Source organism: Lissotriton helveticus, chromosome 2_1, assembly GCF_964261635.1.
Source record: "Lissotriton helveticus chromosome 2_1, aLisHel1.1, whole genome shotgun sequence".
NCBI classification, from domain to species: Eukaryota; Metazoa; Chordata; class Amphibia; order Caudata; family Salamandridae; genus Lissotriton; species Lissotriton helveticus.
This window is the reverse complement of record NC_136059.1, coordinates 365,239,119-365,258,016: the sequence shown is the minus strand read 5'-3', so window position 1 is coordinate 365,258,016 and position 18,898 is coordinate 365,239,119. Positions and strand designations below refer to the sequence as shown.

The 18,898-nt window shown below is 47.2% G+C and overlaps 1 long non-coding RNA gene across 1 annotated transcript in view; it reads right to left on the bottom strand.

Annotated features, from left to right (window-relative positions):
- Nucleotides 1–18,898, bottom strand: part of LOC144819354 (uncharacterized) — a 187,210-nt gene that overhangs the window by 26,487 nt on the left and 141,825 nt on the right. Inside the window, exon 3 of the long non-coding RNA XR_013607307.1 lies at nucleotides 3,700–3,832. This is a non-coding gene — a long non-coding RNA (uncharacterized LOC144819354). The remainder of the gene's footprint in view (nucleotides 1–3,699; nucleotides 3,833–18,898) is intronic.

Sequence of the window (18,898 nt, the reverse complement as noted above, 5' to 3'; positions counted from 1 at the left end):
GGAAAATAAAAATCCAGGATCAGAATCGGCCCCTATATGTATTGGTTATGATTTTTAAACATTTTTAAATATTTGTAACTATGTTTCTTTTAATTATATATATGATTTACTTTATTTTACATTATTTTCTTAACATTTAAACAACGATATTTTTAACAACAATATTTTAGACATCAATATTTGTTTACGATATTTTTGTGCTTACCATGATGTAGATAGAATGTCGATATTCTTGAATTTGATATTTTTGTCACAATATTTTTGTACCTCAATATTGTGGTAATCGATATTTTGTCAGTGATTCATTTTGGTGTATCTGACAGATGCCATCAAAATATTTCTACTTCCTTGGCAGTGATGCAGGTACTTTAAAAGGTAGTGCCCCCACAGTAGTCAAATACAAAAATTCAATATGTGGGCCTAGACTTAAAGAGAACCATAGCAATTAGTAAACAGGCAAACCTATATAAACTGAAGGCCTCTATGTAGACAGTACGTAATAGTTGGAGAAACAAAACCCTTTCCTGATTAAGGCAGAGAGCATCCCTCAGAAGGGACCTTCTCCTTAGGTATTATATTTCTTCCAAACACTTCCCCTCCCTATTCTGAAAGAATATATAGAAGATCTCCAACTAAAATGTATGAACTTTAAATGGCAAAATAAAAAAAAGGAAGGCTTAATCAACAGCAATGAATGTTGGTCATTAAATATTACTGTACATCACAACTTCGCTTCTTCTTGCGTGGAGAAAGTGAGAGATATTGAAAAAAGCTAGTGTATGATTGACCAGATCCTAACTAGAGGCTACTTCCACGAGGTCCCATTGACCCCTAACCCGGACAGAATGGCTATCCTATATAGATTTCCCCAAATTTAGTAATGAGCCACAGAGTCTGATATAGAAAAGGGATCCCCGTTCACACCCCTATTGGGAAACACAGGCATGTCCCCAAGGAGATACAGAAGGGACTTCCAACACTGATGGGAAAGAGGTTATAGAGCACTGAGCAATTTGTTTGAAGGAGGGCAAATATTAACCAAGAAAGGTGGCAGGCAATAAGAGACCTTGCCATATTTGAAAAATACCTCATTTACCATGATAGTAAAAAGAGTTTTATTTCTAGGATCTACCAGTTATTAAACAAATTACCGCCAGGTGAGAGGCTCCCCTTCAAAGATGTGTGGGAACGATAGATGATGACTGATGGGAAAACATAATACCTTGGTCCCTTTGCCAGCCAAATTGGTGGTTGAGAAACTCTCCTGAAAAAACTATATCAAAGGTACTACACTCCATTAAATAAATGCCATGGGGCATCCCCAATATGCTTTAGGGCTTATTAGGATGGCTGGAGGACTGAAGCCTGCCCTCCACCCTAGCGGTGCTGGGACCGGCCGCTAGTGTTGCGGCGGTCTCCCCCCGCCAGGGTGGCGGTCGCATTCCTCATCATTAACATTGCGGCAGGTGCTGCTGTAAGCAGAACCCGCCCCAATGCTGTGCATTGCCATGCACAGCGTGACAGGCACTGTGCAGTGCATGCCACCTTGTGCATGGCAATGAAGGGGGATACCATAGGTACCCCCCAAGAGCAGCCTCCCAGCCCCCTCAGGGGCCCGCAACAGGCCCCCAAAGCAATTGACGCCACCCTTTCCATAGCAGCATCGCCGCCAGTCAACATAATATGGTTGGTGGTGCCTGGAAGGCACCGCCACCATGTTATGCCCCAGGTCCGCCCAGCCGGCAATCATAACGATTGCCGACCGGCGGAAAAGCGGCAGACAGACTTTCCATCCGCTACGGTACCCCCCACCGTGCTAATGTGGCAGGAGGGAAATCATGTTGGGATGGTGGGCGGTCACCACCTCCGGCCGGTGGCGATCCACCCGCCATCATAATGACCCCCTTAATGCTGGAGGCAATACAAGAGGCTGGAATCACTCACATGTGTGTTCTGGTCCTGCCCAAATCTTCAGCCCTTCTGGCAGTCCCTTCTCAAAGCAATCAAAGGGATGAGGGGTCCCAGTTGGCACATTGCCCCCAGGACGTCCTAGTTGTATTCCCTTCTGAATAAATTTACGCTATATATTGTAGGAGAAGTTAAATTATCTCCCATTTACTACTAGCACCAAAGCAAAGTATTCTGTCATGTTGGGGTTCAATCGGGATTCTGGGTGAGAGGGCCTGGTTGGGCAGGGTCTGGTGGATCCTTGCAATGGAAAAAAATGTTGAAACTGCCCATGGAAAGAATCATGAATTTACCAAACAATGTGGGATGTTCTTAAAGTATTTCTGCAGATGACTTCAGAGAACTACAAAGTCTGCGATGGCTGAGAGCCCTGCACATTTTAGGAGAGTCCCATCTGGAAATGTATTGTATGATTAAATAGTGATTAAAAAAGATACATAAAACTGAAATGTATTTGCGTTTAACCCGGAGATATGAATTTGTGGGGTGAGATGAGGATCTAATGGGTTAGAGGTAGGGTTTTAGATTGGAAAGGGAAATGTAAGGTATCTGTTTTTTGCTTATGGATAAAACTTTACACTTTGATGAACTATAAATTATAATAAATATTGGTTTTAAACTAAACATTGACACTGCTCTAAACAGTGAAGCTTGTTAAAAACATCACTGGCCACCACATAGAGGCCTCATGGGATGTGAACCCAAAGTTACAGAGCCACGTGCTATCACACTCCACCCTCCTGTGTCACGCAGTGAGGCAGCAGCAAATGGGTGAGTCAGTCTGAATTGCGAAGAAGTAAAGAAGACCTGACTCTGCTGGGTCTGTTCCATGCAGAGCCCAAGATGTGGTGAGCTTTCACAAGTCGAATCAATTGAAATATTGCTTGGTCTCCGGCCCCAGTGCCCCACTTAACTGGTGCCGAGGGCCATTACGTCGCCTCCACTACATATCTTCAAAGATAAGTAATGAAATCAAGTTAAATGTAAGGGTTATTTAATACAAATACGGCACATGTAATTAAAAATATATAACGTGAAGGCTCGGGAGTCCTCCAATTGCCCCCCATGACTATGCAATGTCATGCATTGTAGTGGAGGGGTGTAGTCGCAGATGATGTTGTGGAGAGGATGTAGTGGAAGGCGTCGAGGTAGTAATTAGGTGTGTGTAGTTTGATTTCGCATGATTAAATGAAGTTTTGATAACAATTAAACAAAATCTACACATTATTAGGTGGAATCGGTCGTCTAGCATTATGTTTTAGCACCACGCTCATCTTCGTGTCAATTTCTGACGTGAGGGCGCATTTCGAGCTATAAAACATATATGCGCCATGAGGACTCTGTGATTGGTTCTCACTGCTCGGATTTCCTGTAGGCAAGAGCAGAGACGTGTGTAATAAACAAGGAACGACCACGCCGCCTTCCAAGCTGCTAAAAGGTGTTGCCTGGCCTGTCAGCCCCTCCCATCACCAACAAGGCCGCATCTTCCCGCTCCCTCAGTCCTCACGCGGCTCCTCAGGAGACATAAACACACTCGTCCCCCGGGCGCCTGAAGAGAAACTTGGAAGGCGGTGGCGCTGCTGTGCATGACCTGCCCAGGAAATATGCTTCATCTGGCAAAAAAATGTCAGTGATTGAGGCCGCAGCAGGGTGTGAAACCTTCACGGGTCAGTGTGCGGGGTGCATTGCTCATGGTGGCCGAATCAAAGCCGCAGAGATCTGTCCTCTCACCTGCATGAACAGCATCCGACGTCCGGGCTCTAGTTCGGTTTCTGCTGCATGACTCTCGTTATTATGGGCTGCATGACGGGTGCTGGTGCTCACAGCATAGATGTAAACATCGCACTATTAATATGTCAGATCCCTGATTAGTAAGGACAAAAAGACAAAAAACATTACCCATAGGCACAGAGAAGTTTCAGATGTCAGAGGTTTCACGTGCAAAGACCCGTTTTAGGAGACTGAGTGTATATTCGATAAACAAGTTATAGTGAGGGTGTCAGCATTGGTAATTACGTAACTACAACTGATAATCGTGATACTGCCACACATTTATATTTTGGGCAGTAGCGTTTGAAAAAGTGTTACCCCAGGCTCCTGCTTTTGCAGATTTAAACATTGAAAGGCAAAAAGTACGAAATTAGCACCAGATTTTTGCTAGTGCTAATTTCCACGATTTTCTGATGCAGAGAAGTGGTATTATCACATTTTTGCACTGGTAATGCCACTCTTCTCTGACAGAAAAGCAATGTTAAATGCAATTGAGCTTACGGCTCTGTAGAATAATCTGCTGTTTTCTGAACTGTTCCATTGTGATAGAGCCATTAGCACATTGTGATAGAGTATTGAGCACCTTGTGATAGAGCCATTAGCACATTGTGATAGAGTATTGAGCGCATTGTGATAGAGTTATGAGCGCATTGTGATAGAGCCATTAGCGCATTGAGATAGAGCCATTAGCACATTGTTATAGAGTCATGAGCGCATTGTGATAGAGTCATGAGCACATTGTGATAGAGCCATTATCACATTGTGATAGAGTCATGAGCACATTGTGATAGAGTTATGAGCGCATTGTGATACAGTCATGAGCGCATTCTGATAGTCATGAGTGCATTGTGATAGAGCCATTAGCACATTGTGAAAGAGTCATGAGTGCATTGTGATAGAGCCATTAGCACATTGTGATAGAGTCATGAGTGCATTGTGATAGAGCCATTAGCACATTGTGATAGAGTCATGAGCGCATTGTGATTGAGTCATGAGCGCATTGTGATAGAGCCATTAGCCCATTGAGATAGAGTCATGAGTTCATTGTGATAGAGTTATGAGCGCGTTGTGATAGATCCATTAGCACTTGTGATAGACTCATGAGCGCATTGTGATGGAGTTATGAGCGCATTGTGATAGAGCCATTAGCACACTGTGATAGAGTCATGAGCTCATTGTGATAGAGTCATGAGCTCATTGTGATAGAGCCATGAGCACATTGTGATGGAGTTATGAGCGCATTGTGATAGAGTCATGAGCGCATTGTGATAGAGTCATGAACACATTGTGATAGAATTATGAGCGCATTGTGATACAGTCATGAGCGCATTCTGATAGAGTCATGAGTGCATTGTGATAGAGCCATGAGCACATTGTGATAGAGCCACGAGTGAGAGCATGTTTCTGGTACTAAACCCTGAGCCCTTGTCTTCTTCGTTTCTATTCCAGGAAACATGCGGGGTCGCTTCTCTAGAGGGACAGCTACCTCATGGACGAGGGCAAATTGGGCTCCTTAGAAGACATATTCAGAGCAGTTACATGGGCTCCTCCATGTATTTTAGTTTCACATTATCCTGTGGCTGGGGGGAAAATGATAGTATTGCTTTTGGTTCTGGCGTGTTAACTTGTTTGTTACTTTTCAAATGCTTTATAGGGGAATCTGTCTGGGTGGGTACGTCATCTCATGCAGTAAGGAGAGGTACAAAGAAAACAGACAAAGGGGTTATGGTTCCAACCCAATGCCATGCTGTTCCCTGCAGACTGTTCCGTCCCCATAGTTGTAAACCTCAGGATACAAAAATACAGTCACAGAGTCTTCATTGTCCTAGAATCAAAAAACTTAATGTCTGTGTACCAAAACATCACGATAGGAATAAATTGCCCAATCATTGCACTGTAGAAAAATGCAATGAAATTGATCTCTAAGGGTACACTGAGCACCCTTTAAAGTCTCAGCCTGGCCTCAGTCACAATCAGAGCATGGAAACTGCCCTCATCACCACCATGGATGACATCCACATGACTCTGGATGGAAGAGACATAGCAACGCTCATCCTCCTAGACCTCTCTGCTGCATTTGACATAGTCTCCAACTCCATCTTCATCCAATACCCACCCAATTTCAGAATCAAAGGACACACACTCCAAAGGATCTGCTCCCTTCCTGACTGGAAGGGCCAAGTCAGTCAGCTTGGCACTGTACACTTCGGATGCTCGTAACATCACAAGCAAGCATCTTGGGAACGGTTTTGGGGTATCACCCCTCATCAACCAGGCTAACTTGAATCCAGTGGCACACCGAGCAAAGGACCCACCCCAAAGTGGCTAAGAGTATGCCCAGACATGAGTCCCTTGCTCACTGCACCACTGGATTCAAGCTAGCCTGGCTGATGAGGGGTTATACCCCAAAACTGGTCCCAGGATGCATGTTTCTGGTCCAGGAGGACATGGCCTGGAAGTTCTGGCTGGTCTATTCCTACAGAGAGCAGGGTCAAGACTGATTTTCTTTGTCCAAACTGGGGTGACAAGGCGAGCAAATAAACAATGGATTAAACCCAGATCTGTGACTGGGGGCAAGTTTTTGAAGATTTCCAACTCTATATCCATCAATTTTTGTGAGTTGCTATGTGCACCCTAAGTGACTAAGGGTTGACTAAGGGTATGCCCAGACGTGGGTGCCTTGCTCGCTGCATCACGGGATTCAAGATAGCTTGGCTGATGAGGGGTGATATTCCGAAACAGTTCCCTGGATGCTTGTTTCTGCTCCAGGGACGACCTGGCCTAGCAGTTCAGGCTGGACTGTTCCCATGAGGAGCAGGGTCAAGACTGATTTGCTTATGGCTGTGTCCAAACTGGGGTGATGTGGGGAGAAACATAACAATGGATTAAACCCAGATCTGTGACTGGGGGTGAGTGTTTGAAAAGTTTAAACACTACATCTATCATTTTATTTTGTGCTGTTAACTCTAAACATCAGATGGGGCGTGGCTTGAAGCCTAAGATGGTGGTCACATAAGCAACGAGCTCCGGGTCCAGGGCACATGATCCGATAAATAATCTGCCTTCCCATCCTTTTCAGACTCCTGGCACAGACACTGGGCATACCTTAAAGCCGGCGGAGTGGGGAGCGGAGACTGCAAGGGGTTGTGCTAGACTGCTGCCCGAGTTCTGGCCCGTGGTGGATCCCGGTGACGCGCAGGCCTAGACTATGGGAGTAACAACTGATGCAGCGGGCTTTCCTGAGGCTGTATGTGGGTAGGAGAGCTTGGAGGCGGCATGCATACGCACACAAGAGCCCGGATTCAGGCCTGGGAGTACCTGACCAGAGTTGGCTACTGAAAAGGCCCATACCGGACTGCTGTGGACCGCAACGCTCCATAAGTGTTTGATCACCCCATGCAGTCCTTAGGCGCCAACGGAGGCACGGTCTTTGCAGCGGCTACGGTCCCATGGGGTGATCGCGGAACCGTCTCTCTCTACCTCCCATCTCCTCCTCCGATTGTGACTTTAATACCTTAGAGGCATGCTCCTGGTGCCAAAGCCGGACACAGCTTTGCAAGGACTCGCCTCCACAAGCAGTAAGAGTCCTTTTTTTTAACCAAGTGCTTCAGCCGGAGCGGATCACATCGCTATAACTCTGCAGCGGTCCCAAAACACTGTGGCTGGCGTGGGACCTGGTTGAATTACTTTGCTGTGTGGGGCCAATATTATCGCTGAGCACCGAGGCAGCTCAGTATGTGGAAGTGCCCCATGGTACAGAAAAGACAGAGTACCAAGTAACGGTTATGGGATTGCGGGGCTAACTTGATGAAAGACTGCAATAAGATATGGAGGATCTGGTGCGGAGATGACGCTCTATCCTGAGGCTGATACTGTATGGGTATAGCAGCACAGTGTACACCTACAGGTACGACTCTGGCTATACGCAATCGGTGTTGGGAACCGGTGGGCCTCGACAGTGACCTGCAGCATTCCTCGTCAGCTGCCAGACGTCGAGGGAACTAGAACCCAGGGGGAAATCTGATGCTGCCTCACATTAACAGTGCAGCTGCTCTAGGGACCGAGTGTGGCATCGCGCCCCTTCACCCCCTCCCATTGCCCCCCCTGGTTGTGATCCCAGCAATTTTGAGGCGGTGGGCAACGAGGACATGAGACAGCGGCTCACCCCCTCATAAGGTGGCTCAGCAGCGTGAACACAGAGGTATGTGAAGGGACATCGATCCACCTGGGAGGCCCCCCTCTGTAAACTGCCATGATTTCATTGGGTGCTTGGACAAGGGTAAAGACCCAGGGACCTTCATGGAGGAGATTAGGTCCCCACTACCAGGAACAGCCCAAAGTTATTTAGCATCCATACCCCATGAAATAAGGGCCTATACTCCTTAGTAGGCTGTATTGAACTGAGTACTATTGCAAACTGTGCACTAGAAAGGGGTCTCGGATGTCTCATCAACATCAGTAGACTTTTGATTGGTGATTTGGTCAGAGGTATAGACACATCATACATAACCGGCCTGGCCACCTGTAATCATGGGCAGAGGGAAGACTAGAACAGCCTCAATTTCCGTGAGGGCTGGGTCTCGCTCACCACCTTCAGAGACCTCGTCAGCAGACGGAGGAAGAGGCCACATTCACTCCTCCAGTGGATAAGCTAGACATGATCCTGCAAGCAATTCGTGACTCATGATCTACGATTGAAAACCAATTGGACACGATCTCAGTAGAACTTAATTTGCTCAAAGAAGATCACAGAAAATTGGCTGATAAAGTCAAGACCACTGAACAAACAATGGACACGGTAGTACCCCAGGTGAAAGATCATCATGAACAGTTAAAACACATGCGTCAACAAATCAAATCCTAACAGACCCGCGCGAACAATGCAGAAGGTTGGGCTCGGCTCAATAACCTCAGAATCGTGGACCTCCCAGAGGGAACAGAGGGCCCAACGCAATGATTTATATGTAAGAGTGGCAGAAATCCAGTGTGGCCCCTACAGGCTTATACGCGTACTTCACTATTGAGCGGGCCCATCAAGTCCCCGCATTTGCACCAATACCTGGTGCAAACCCCCGTCCAATATTAGCCAGGATTTTGAATTATAGAGATTGAGACTGTTGCAAGCAGCAAGGGACAATGGCCCACTACAGGTAGATAATGCCAGAATTTCCATCTTCCCGGATTACACACTAGCTGTCCAACTTACACGCTTCTCGTTCATGGAAGTCAAATCACGGTCCGAGCAGTGGGCCTTACATTTGCATTGCTTTTCCCAGCCAAATTGAGAATCATCTATAATCAACGTGCCTTATTCCTTGATACGCCCAACAATGCGTGGGGCTGGCTGAATAGGAACTTTGCGGATACATTACCTGCCAGAAGTCCAGAGACATCGCAGCTGAAATCACATATGGCCCCTGGGGGCACAGAAAGGGTCTTCTAACACAGAACACAGGGTCCAGTTCCCCACCTCACCAGCTAGTAATGGAGGGTAGGCAAGAGGCCCTCTTATCCGCCAAGGCTTTCCCCATTTCCCGTCCGTCTATCAGTACCAATCCTTCAGATGAGGTGAACATTGACTCTGACTTAGGAGGGAGTGTGGCATTATTCCCATCAGAGACCATGCAGCTAAGTAATGACCCATTGGCGTGACCCAAGAGTACACATGGTGTAACTGTGCCCACGTATAGCTTGTACATTTTACACAGGCCCTACAAGCAGCCAGAAATGGTTCCAGTGACTCTCCAGCCAGTATATACTATACTATGATATTGATATAGCATTAGGGATGTTGAAAGGAATGGTTTGACAAGTCACATGGCCCAGCCTGTCCTGGGCACATCCACTCATCGTAAAATGTTGTATATGTGAACTGAGTACACAATTACCCCACAACGGAAAGCAGTTGTTTAAAGTGTACTATGTTACATTTTATTGCATAGTTTGGTCAAGCAAAGTTAAATCGTTGGACCCAGTATTGGGATACAGTTGTATTGTTCAAATTGTTGCCGCACTGTCCTCTTATGGTCTGGGGGGGTTGTGGTTGAGGTGGGGCAGAGAGTGGGTTAGGGATGCTCTTTAAAGTATTTTGAAATGATTTTGGTCACCAAATCTTATATTATCATCTCCTGGAAAGTTTGGGGGATGGGGGCAACCAACAATCATCATAGAACAGCTGCACAGCTACACTGCTGTAAAGCCCAAATAGTATATCTCGAAGAGATACATTTGATATCATCAGAAACTTGTAAATTACAGAGACCCTGGAGAGGCCAACCTTATGCAACTGTGTATTCTGCCTTTTCAAGAGAGGCTGCAATTTGGTTACGGGCTGGTGTTCCCTTTTCCCACAGCAAGAGTAGAATAGATGAGCAAGGCAGATATGTGTTTCGAAGGGGGGCCCTAGACAGCAATCAAGTGGTGTTGGGTCCCATTTATGCTCCAAATGTGGACCAGGATGCTTTCTTATCCTGAGTGTTGCATCTTTTGTCTCTCAGACTGGACTCAATAACCATGGATATTGTGTGGGGATTTTATTGCAGTATTTGATGTACATCTAGACGGATCCCACCCTCCCCTACCGAACTTTAATGTTACAACACAAGCTGCTATCCTGACTTAATGGGCACAAGGATGGGGCTTACTTGATGTCTGGAGGTCACAACATGTTAATATGCGGGAATATCCTTATTATTCCCACCCGCATAGTAAGCACACTTGTCTAGATCACTTTCTTTGTACAGCAGATTTATTCCCGACCATTAGTACTTATCTGGGTTAAACCATTTCTGCATTACAAAAAAGCAACTGCTGGTGTCTGTCCATCCATTATGGATATCCAGGCAAACATAAACAACAAACGGACAGGATAAAATGGTGCACGGGGTCCCATTGAGGTAATTAGTTAAGCCTCGGAATATCTTGGGGTGATGGGATAGCCAAAGATATTGTAGAAGACGCCTCACTCACTTATCGTGACATGATTTATCAAAGGTGTCTTTCCACACCCAGGTAAGATGGTACTACCTGGGCGGACTCAACTATAGATGTCATGGGAGGTTTCATATAAAATGTTAACTGGCCATGCATAAGTGATGTTAAAAATACCTACTGGTATACCCCAACAATGTGTTTATTCATAGGGTACCTGGGGTACTAAATAAAAACGTGATCCAAAAGAGAGGTTTTTCTGAACACTACTAATTCAGTTTCACCGACATCAAAACACCAACATGTTTCGGCCCTCTTGGGTCTGGGACCTTCTTAAAGGCTAGAATCTCTAATCATAGGTGTCCCTGCTCTAAAATCAGCACCTATTACATGCAAAAATGAGTCAGCGGGCAGGGCGAGAGATATAGTTTCTCCGGCGGTGACTGTACTTTGACAAATGTGTGACTAAAAGCCAGCACCTTAACTCCTGACCCACATGGTGCATATCAGCAATATCCAGTAGAAAAACGACTGGAAAGCAGAAAATACAGGCGAGCGCACTAGGCCTAATTTTTGTATGGCCATTTACATGATGGGTTACGGGAGCCACCTGGTCAGATGGTTATACCATTGACTAAGGGAACATCTGGGTACCTTGCTACTAACCCTTCATCAAAAATGGGAAGTGGAGCGTGGCCAATTGCCGAGGGAAATGGATGCACAGTAGCTGAGCTCTGTCGCACCACTCCTGATTAATCTGTCCATACTCATCGTGCCCCGGCCATAATTGCCTGCGATGGAGCCTGGCGGCTTCCGACATCTTGCCCCACGCCTGGGTTAAGTTTGGCCTCAATCAGAGGTACCTAGGTGGAATGAAGCCCTCCGGTCCGTGGTGAAGGCAACTGCGGCCCTGTGTGTGCCCTGTTCCTTCCCGCATGTAAATCGGCGCCGCGGCTGCTGTGTGGGCCTGTGGTTGGGCCAGAGGGGGCCGTGCTAAAACTCCTGGCTTGGCGGTCCTGGCAGTGACAGAGCCGTCTCTGCTCCTACCCCTCACCTAATGCCCTGCTTCTCCCACACCCCGTGAGCGGCAGAACTCTGGCAAATTCCTGTGGCAAGCACATATTTTCGGTGCGGCCTGTGGAGCCCCACGGGGGGTACTCTGGCGCGCTGCGCCCAGATCATCCACCAAGAGGCGCCTCCAAGGAGAGCAGCAGCATGAGACAGCAGCTGTGAGTCCAGCTACGCTATTCCGTGAACAGAAAAGCACTTCCTGGACCCAAGTAACTGTATCCATTAACAATGGGGCCTTCTGCATGTGGTGGGAGTCGCTCCATAACTCCGACTCCTTGTGACTTGGGCCAGTTTCCCCCCTGAAGCCTAGGGGTGATGGCGAGACCTTGGGGGCTCCACTTGCGCCTTGTCTCCAATGGAGGGGATAGGTTCGCACCTGCATTCTTATCTCCCTGTGGTTTGTCCCCCTAACGAGTGGCGGTTCCATGCTACTGATGTGCAGTGCTTATTAGAACCCCTGTAAACAGGCGAGGAGAGCCTAGCCTGCGGAAACCGACAGGCCGGTGTTGGCTACTACCCACTGCAGGCGGCGGTGAGTAGCTGGTGGGGCTTGACATCCCCCTCTCCCTGGCAACTTGGGCCCACCATTGGCACGATGGCGACCGGCCACGATGGTCGTAATGCTGTTCAAGCTAAGCTGGAGAAATTCGCATGGCAGAAGGGCCATGAGGGGGCGCAATCGAACCCCAAGCCAACGGAGGAGCAATTGGAACCTTCGCTGCAGGACATTCTGTTGGCCATAACGACTGTGCATACCTCACTTGAAGCCCGTATCGCCACAGTCGCCACAGAGGTATCCCTGATAAGACAGGACATGAGGAAGATGTTGGACTGTGTCGGGGCTGTCGAGGAAGCCACAAAAGAACTGAAAACCGATACAGACCTCCTCAAGCGTCAAGTGTCTGAACTTCAAAAAGCAAGGAGACGCTGATCCTGCCACTTGATGACTACGAAGGCCGCATGAGATACAACATTGTAAGAATCCAGGGTGTGCTGGAATGGGCGTAGGGTCAAGAGGCTGATCTCTTCATGGAGGAACTGATTCTCCAGCAGCTTCAGCCGAGGGGCTTATCCAAGTGCTTTTCAATCGAACGTGCACATCGTGTACCAGGGGGGGGAAAGACCCAGGCCTGGGGCGCCCCCCAGGGCTCTCCTGGCAAGGCTGTTTAATTTCCGCAATAGAGATGCCATTCTTCAGACGGCGAGGGCGGCCCCACCAATAGTGATTGATAACAGCAAAGTCACCTTCTTTCCCGAGTTCAGAAACAGTGACGTAGCTGCCTGGAAGGGAAGCGCGCGTTGAGGGATCAAGAAATCAAGTACACCATGTTGTTTCCGGCCAAGCTGCGGATCGAGTCAGATGGTAAACTGTGGTTCTTGCCTAGACTGGAGGACACATGGGACTGGCTCGTGGGCTAGAGAACTGTTGGCAAGTGTCCCCACAGGCCCATGGGTGGCTCTAGGGCCACCAGCGGGCGAAGACAGCGGCAGGGGTCCCCACCCAGGGTTGAATCGACAACTCGAACCTGGAAGGGTGACGCTCACGGTACAGCAAGTATAAGTGACTACTTATGGAGTCGGTGGGCTCCCTGAGCACGTCACATGTAGTAGATACAGTCTGTCCTGGAAGCATTATCCCTTGTACTGTTGGACACTGTATATACAGATTTTCTATTGACTACGGCCTAGCTGTGAGGGTGTTGTCTCTGTTTCATGTTATTGCAGCAGGTTCTCTAAGGATGTTGGAACTATACGTTAAGGGGTTTGATGGCCGGGGTTGTTAGCGTCTTTAAGCAAAGGTGCCCCAGAGAGTGGGGTTGTATCATGTTCCCTAAACTATTGAGGGTGGGCGACAAGCACTCTGTAAGTTAGGGGTAGTGGGTGGTTGTATGCCCGTTATGCAGGGAGGCAGGGTGGGGGGTTGGTGTTGGGGATGGGAGGGCGGGGTGGTGTTCATTATGTTTTGTCCTTGGTACTTGTGCGATATTGCTTCTTGTTAGCTCTCATATTGCTGGGTCCACTAGATTTGCGCTGCCTCACATCTTCACAATGGTTTGTCAACTTCATTCTCTGACTCTGTTCACATCACCATGGGATACACGTGCGGGTTTTATGATAAGATTTGCTTGTCAGCGTGTGGCTCCCAGCACTGGGTGTGCTTACTTATTCCCACATTGCATGCCCACTTGGCCCGGCGGCCACCACAGTTTTTTCCTGAACCCGTTACCTGGTCTTGGACACAAAACTCTCCACGTTTCATTGCACTTATGGGATCACACTTAGAGCTAAAACTCCTTACTAGGGGTGGGCGTAGTTCGCGAAGTAGCACTACGCGAAGCAATGCGAGGTGCACTTTGCACTATGCGAGCTACGCGTAGCACTATGCGAACTGTGTAGTAGCATGTTCGCACTGTGCAAGATGTCGTTTTCAAAGATTGCACAGTGCGGGCAAGCATGCGGCAATGTGCAATCATTGAAAATGGCATCTTGCACAGTGCTAGCTGTACTTTTCTGGCGCTCGAGTAGATTTTTCCTCGAGCTGCAGCTTTCTCAACGCGGACTGGTAATTTCTCATCGCGAGCGGTTGGGAGCATGCGCGACCACGCGCAATGAGAAAACTGACCTACCCGCATTGAGAATTTCGCCGGGAGGTTTATTTTCCATGCTCGCGATAGGCAACTTGATGTTGCTGATCGCGAACAAGGAAAAAGTCTCGCGAGGATGTAATTTTGCTTGCTTGCGGTCGCCAACTTGACGTTGAGGACCGCGAGCAAGCAAAAAATGACCGCTGCACTATGCTACGCTATGCATGTTCGCACTGTGCCACGTGCAGTTCGCGTAGAGACGAAGTTGCGCAAACTTCGCAAACTACGCGAGCGTAGCGTAGTGCTTTGCCGAGGGTTACTCCTTACATGGAACGTTAACGGCCTGGGCGACAAGATCAAACGGGGGGTAGTTCTGCAGTACCGGAAGCGCCAGACTATCGGTTATCGTACGGTCAGTCATTCAGGGTTCACCTCGGGTTGAAGTGGAGCGGGTGTGCTCATACGTAGGGGTGTCCGTATATTGTGAACAAGACATGGTTGGATGACCAGGGTAGATGTCTTGCGCTCTTGTGCACTTGGGAGGGACAGGTAATCAATGTTGTGTCTGTTTATGCCCCCCTGGACTACAGCGTCCACTTTTGCGAGATATCGGAGTGCTCATACTTGACCTTCCAGAGGGATTATTGGTATTGTGGGGTGACTTTAACCTGGCAGTGGACGGCTCCAGAGATCTCTTTCCTCCTCGGAGTGACCCTCAGTGGGGATCCCCACTGTCTGGATTTTCATCTGTGCTGGGCTTAGTGGATATATGGCGCTGGCTTAACCCTACCAGCGCACAATTTACTTTTTATTCTGCGTCACACAATAGTCAATCACGTATTGACCACATGCTTACACTTGCACATTCAGTTCTTCTCTGCTTCCAGATGCCTTGATTGTGGAATCTCATATCATTCCGTGATTCTTACGACGCTAACCCTGGGGCAACCTAAGCACCACTCTATACTCCTCATACACCCTTGGGCACGTAGGGTACCCCACATTAGGGAGGCACTGCTCAAAGATGCCAATTACTGTTTCACTAAAAATGTGTGGTCGGTCTGTGCTGTGGAGGGCGTTCGGCGCCATTATGAAGGGCAGAGCCCTGTCGCTTATGGTGGGGCATAGGAGAGAACTCACAAAGCGTGTGGTTGAGCTAGAGGAGGAAATCCTCGCGAAAGAAAAAGCCCTGGCGACTGCCCCTGACTTGGAGGCGCAACACTTGCTAGACATGGTGTGCCTAGATTATAACCAGCTTCTAACTGAAGCGGTAAAGGCAAGATACACAGCCACCTGGCACAAAGTATACAAGCAATTACGAACGTACGGGCAGGCTTTTGGCCTGGTTGGAGAGAAAGGAAAAAGCATCTAGGTGAGTGCACTCGATCTACGGGACTGACGGGGAATTGCTCACTGACCCCCAAAAGATTACTGACGCGCCCGCCTCTTATTTCTCATTGGTGGACACACCTGCAGAGACGTCCCAGGCCGCCATGGCAATGGAACTTCTGTTGACTAGTAAAGTTGCCTGCTTGTCTGAACAAGACAGGGACTCCCTAGAAGGCGACATCAAGGAAACTGAAATCCAGAAAGCCATTTAAGATGTGCTTTCCAGTAAAGCCATGGGAATCAACGGGCTCCCAATCAAACTTTTCAAACCAATGGCATCCAAGCTCTCTCCCCATTTATTTCACATGTATACTGAAAGTTTTAATGCGGGGCTTCTACCCCCTGAGGTCAGGATGGCATCAATTATGGTTATACATAAACCTGGCAAACCAGCTGAGGACTGTAAGTCAAATCGTCCTATTTCTCTCCTCACGGTTGAGGAGAAAATTCTGGCAAAACTATTGGTCAATAGGCTTATTCCCTACCTTAATGAGCTAGTGCATCCGGATCAATCCAGGTTAATGCCAGGAAGGAACACAGCCTTGAACATACGCAGTTTGAATGGGGTCCTGGGCAGAATAGATACTGTTAGGAAGGAGGCGATCCTGTTGTCTCTCGACGCATCTATGGCATTTGTCACCACTGAGTGGGACTTTCTTTTTACGGTTTTGGCTAGGATGGGGTTCGGTCCTAAGTTTGTTAAGTGGATATGACTACTCTATTCACAGCCCGCATCGCAGGTGATTGTCAATAACCATGTATCGGGATAATTTCCACTGCGGCGAGGCACTAGACAGGGGTTCCCAATATTTCCCCTTCTTTTTTCGATTGTGTTGGAGCCCTTGGTGGTTTGGATCAGGGGGGGTCCGGTGATAAGAGGCCTGAAATGGACAGAGGACCATGAAGACCACATCTCTTTATATGCAGATGATATCCTCCTTTATCAAGACTCGCCTATGCGGTCCCTCAATCAAGTCTTCCATATTTTCCACATATTTGGCGCCCACTCTGGCTATACTATCAACTGGGCCAAATCCCAGCTTTATGTCTTATGGGGTGACCCACTGCGTAACCCTAAGGGATGGATGTATGACGTTAAAACGCATACTTTTACAACGCATACCGTTACAACGAGACTTTTACAACGCAAATACTATTACAACGCATGTATTTACAACGCATGTTTTTACAACGCAGGTACCTTTACAACGCATACCATTACAACGTAAGTATTGGTAAGTATATATAATTTTTTTAATTGTAAATTATTTAAAATGTATTTATTTTAATGTAATTGTATTTAATTTAATTTAATTTCATTTAATTAATTTAATTTAAATTTTATTTTATTTTATTTTTACCCTGTACCCTTGTACCCCAAAAACCCCAAACTGACCCTGAACCCAAAAAATACCCCTTTACCCAAAAACTGAAAACTGACCCTAAACCCTAAAAATACCCCTTTACCCAAAAACCCAAAACTGACCCTGAACCCTAAAAATACCCCTTTACCCAAAAACCCAAAACTGACCTTGAACCCTAAAAATACCCCTTTACCCAAAAACCCAAAACTGACCCTGAACCCTAAAAATACCCCTTTACCCAAAAACCCAAAACTGACCCTGAACCCTAAAAATAACCCTTTACCCAAAAACCCAAAACTGACCCTGAACCCTAAAAATACCCCTTTACCCAAAAACCCAAAACTGACCCTGAACCCTAAAAATACCCCTTTACCCAAAAACCCAAAACTGACCCTGAATCCTAAAAATACCCCTTTACCCAAAAACCCAAAACTGACCCTGAATCCTAAAAATACCCCTTTACCCAAAAACCCAAAACTGACCCTGAACCCTAAAAATACCCCTTTACCAAAAAACCCAAAACTGACCCTGAACCCTAAAAATACCCCTTTAAAAAAAACCTAACATATAACATTTTAAATATAATTATATACTTACCAATACTTACGTTGTAATGGTATGCATTGTAAAGGTACCTGCGTTGTAAAAACATGCGTTGTAAATAAATGCGTTGTAATAGTATTTGCGTTGTAAAAGTTCCGTTGTAATGGTAGTGCGTTGTAAAAAATGCGTTGTAACGGGTGTATACCCTAAGGGATATAGTGTACCAGTGGCTTAACAGGGCTTTAAATATCTAAGTATCTTCATCACCCCGGACCCGGTCTTATTCAACGAGTCCAACTTGCTCATGCCCTTGACCCGTCTTCGATCTGACGTCAAGCATTGTCAATCTCTCCCCGTCACTCTCCTGGGATGGACTGCTCTTTTTAAAATGCTGACACTACAGCGCTTCCTCTATGTGCTGCAGAACTCTCCCAACGTTATCCCTGACACCTATTTCGCCGGTGTGGAAGCCACTGTGCGAGAGCTACTATGGGAGGGACGTGCCCCACGCATAGCAATTAAAAAGTTAACAATAGGGTTGTACGATGGAGGCATTGCATTGCCAGATATAAAGCTATATTATCAAGCTTCTCAATTGATCGCAATTAATAAATGGGCGCACGGGGAGCATGATGACCCGAACTTTCTCACAGACCATTAAATCTTGGGACGGGGTGGATACAAAAGGGCACTCTACACAAATACCCGCAAACTTCACCTCACAGGGCCCACAGCACGCACAGTGGAGATTTGGCATGGAGTCTACAAAAAATGGGTTTAGAATAACACACTTACAAAGGCCATGCCACTCTGGGAGCCCGACTTGTTGGGTCAGCTTAGCAAATGCCCTGGTTTTGACAGGTGGGCCATGATGGAAATTTCGACTGGAGATATGTGGGGAAGGGGTAAACTGGCAACATTTGCCGATATTCAGGCTAAGTATCAACTAGCGCAGTCCTAGGCTTTTCGATATCTACAGATAAGCCATGCAATTAACACTGCTATACCTAAGGTCTGTTCTTTGCCTGCGTCTACCCCGTTGGAGGATAGGCTGGTACTCGACTCTATGCCCACAAAGGCCATATCCCTCACCTATAAGAAATTGCTAAACAACCGTCCTGACCCCATGATCCGTTTGTGGCAGAGTTGGGAGGTGGACCTGGCGGACATAGAAGATGAGGACTGGCGCGATGTGCTGGCTTCTCCTAGAGAGGTGGCCATCCCACTGAGACTGCGCCTGGTCCAACTGAAAATCCTACACTGCATCTACTTTGATGC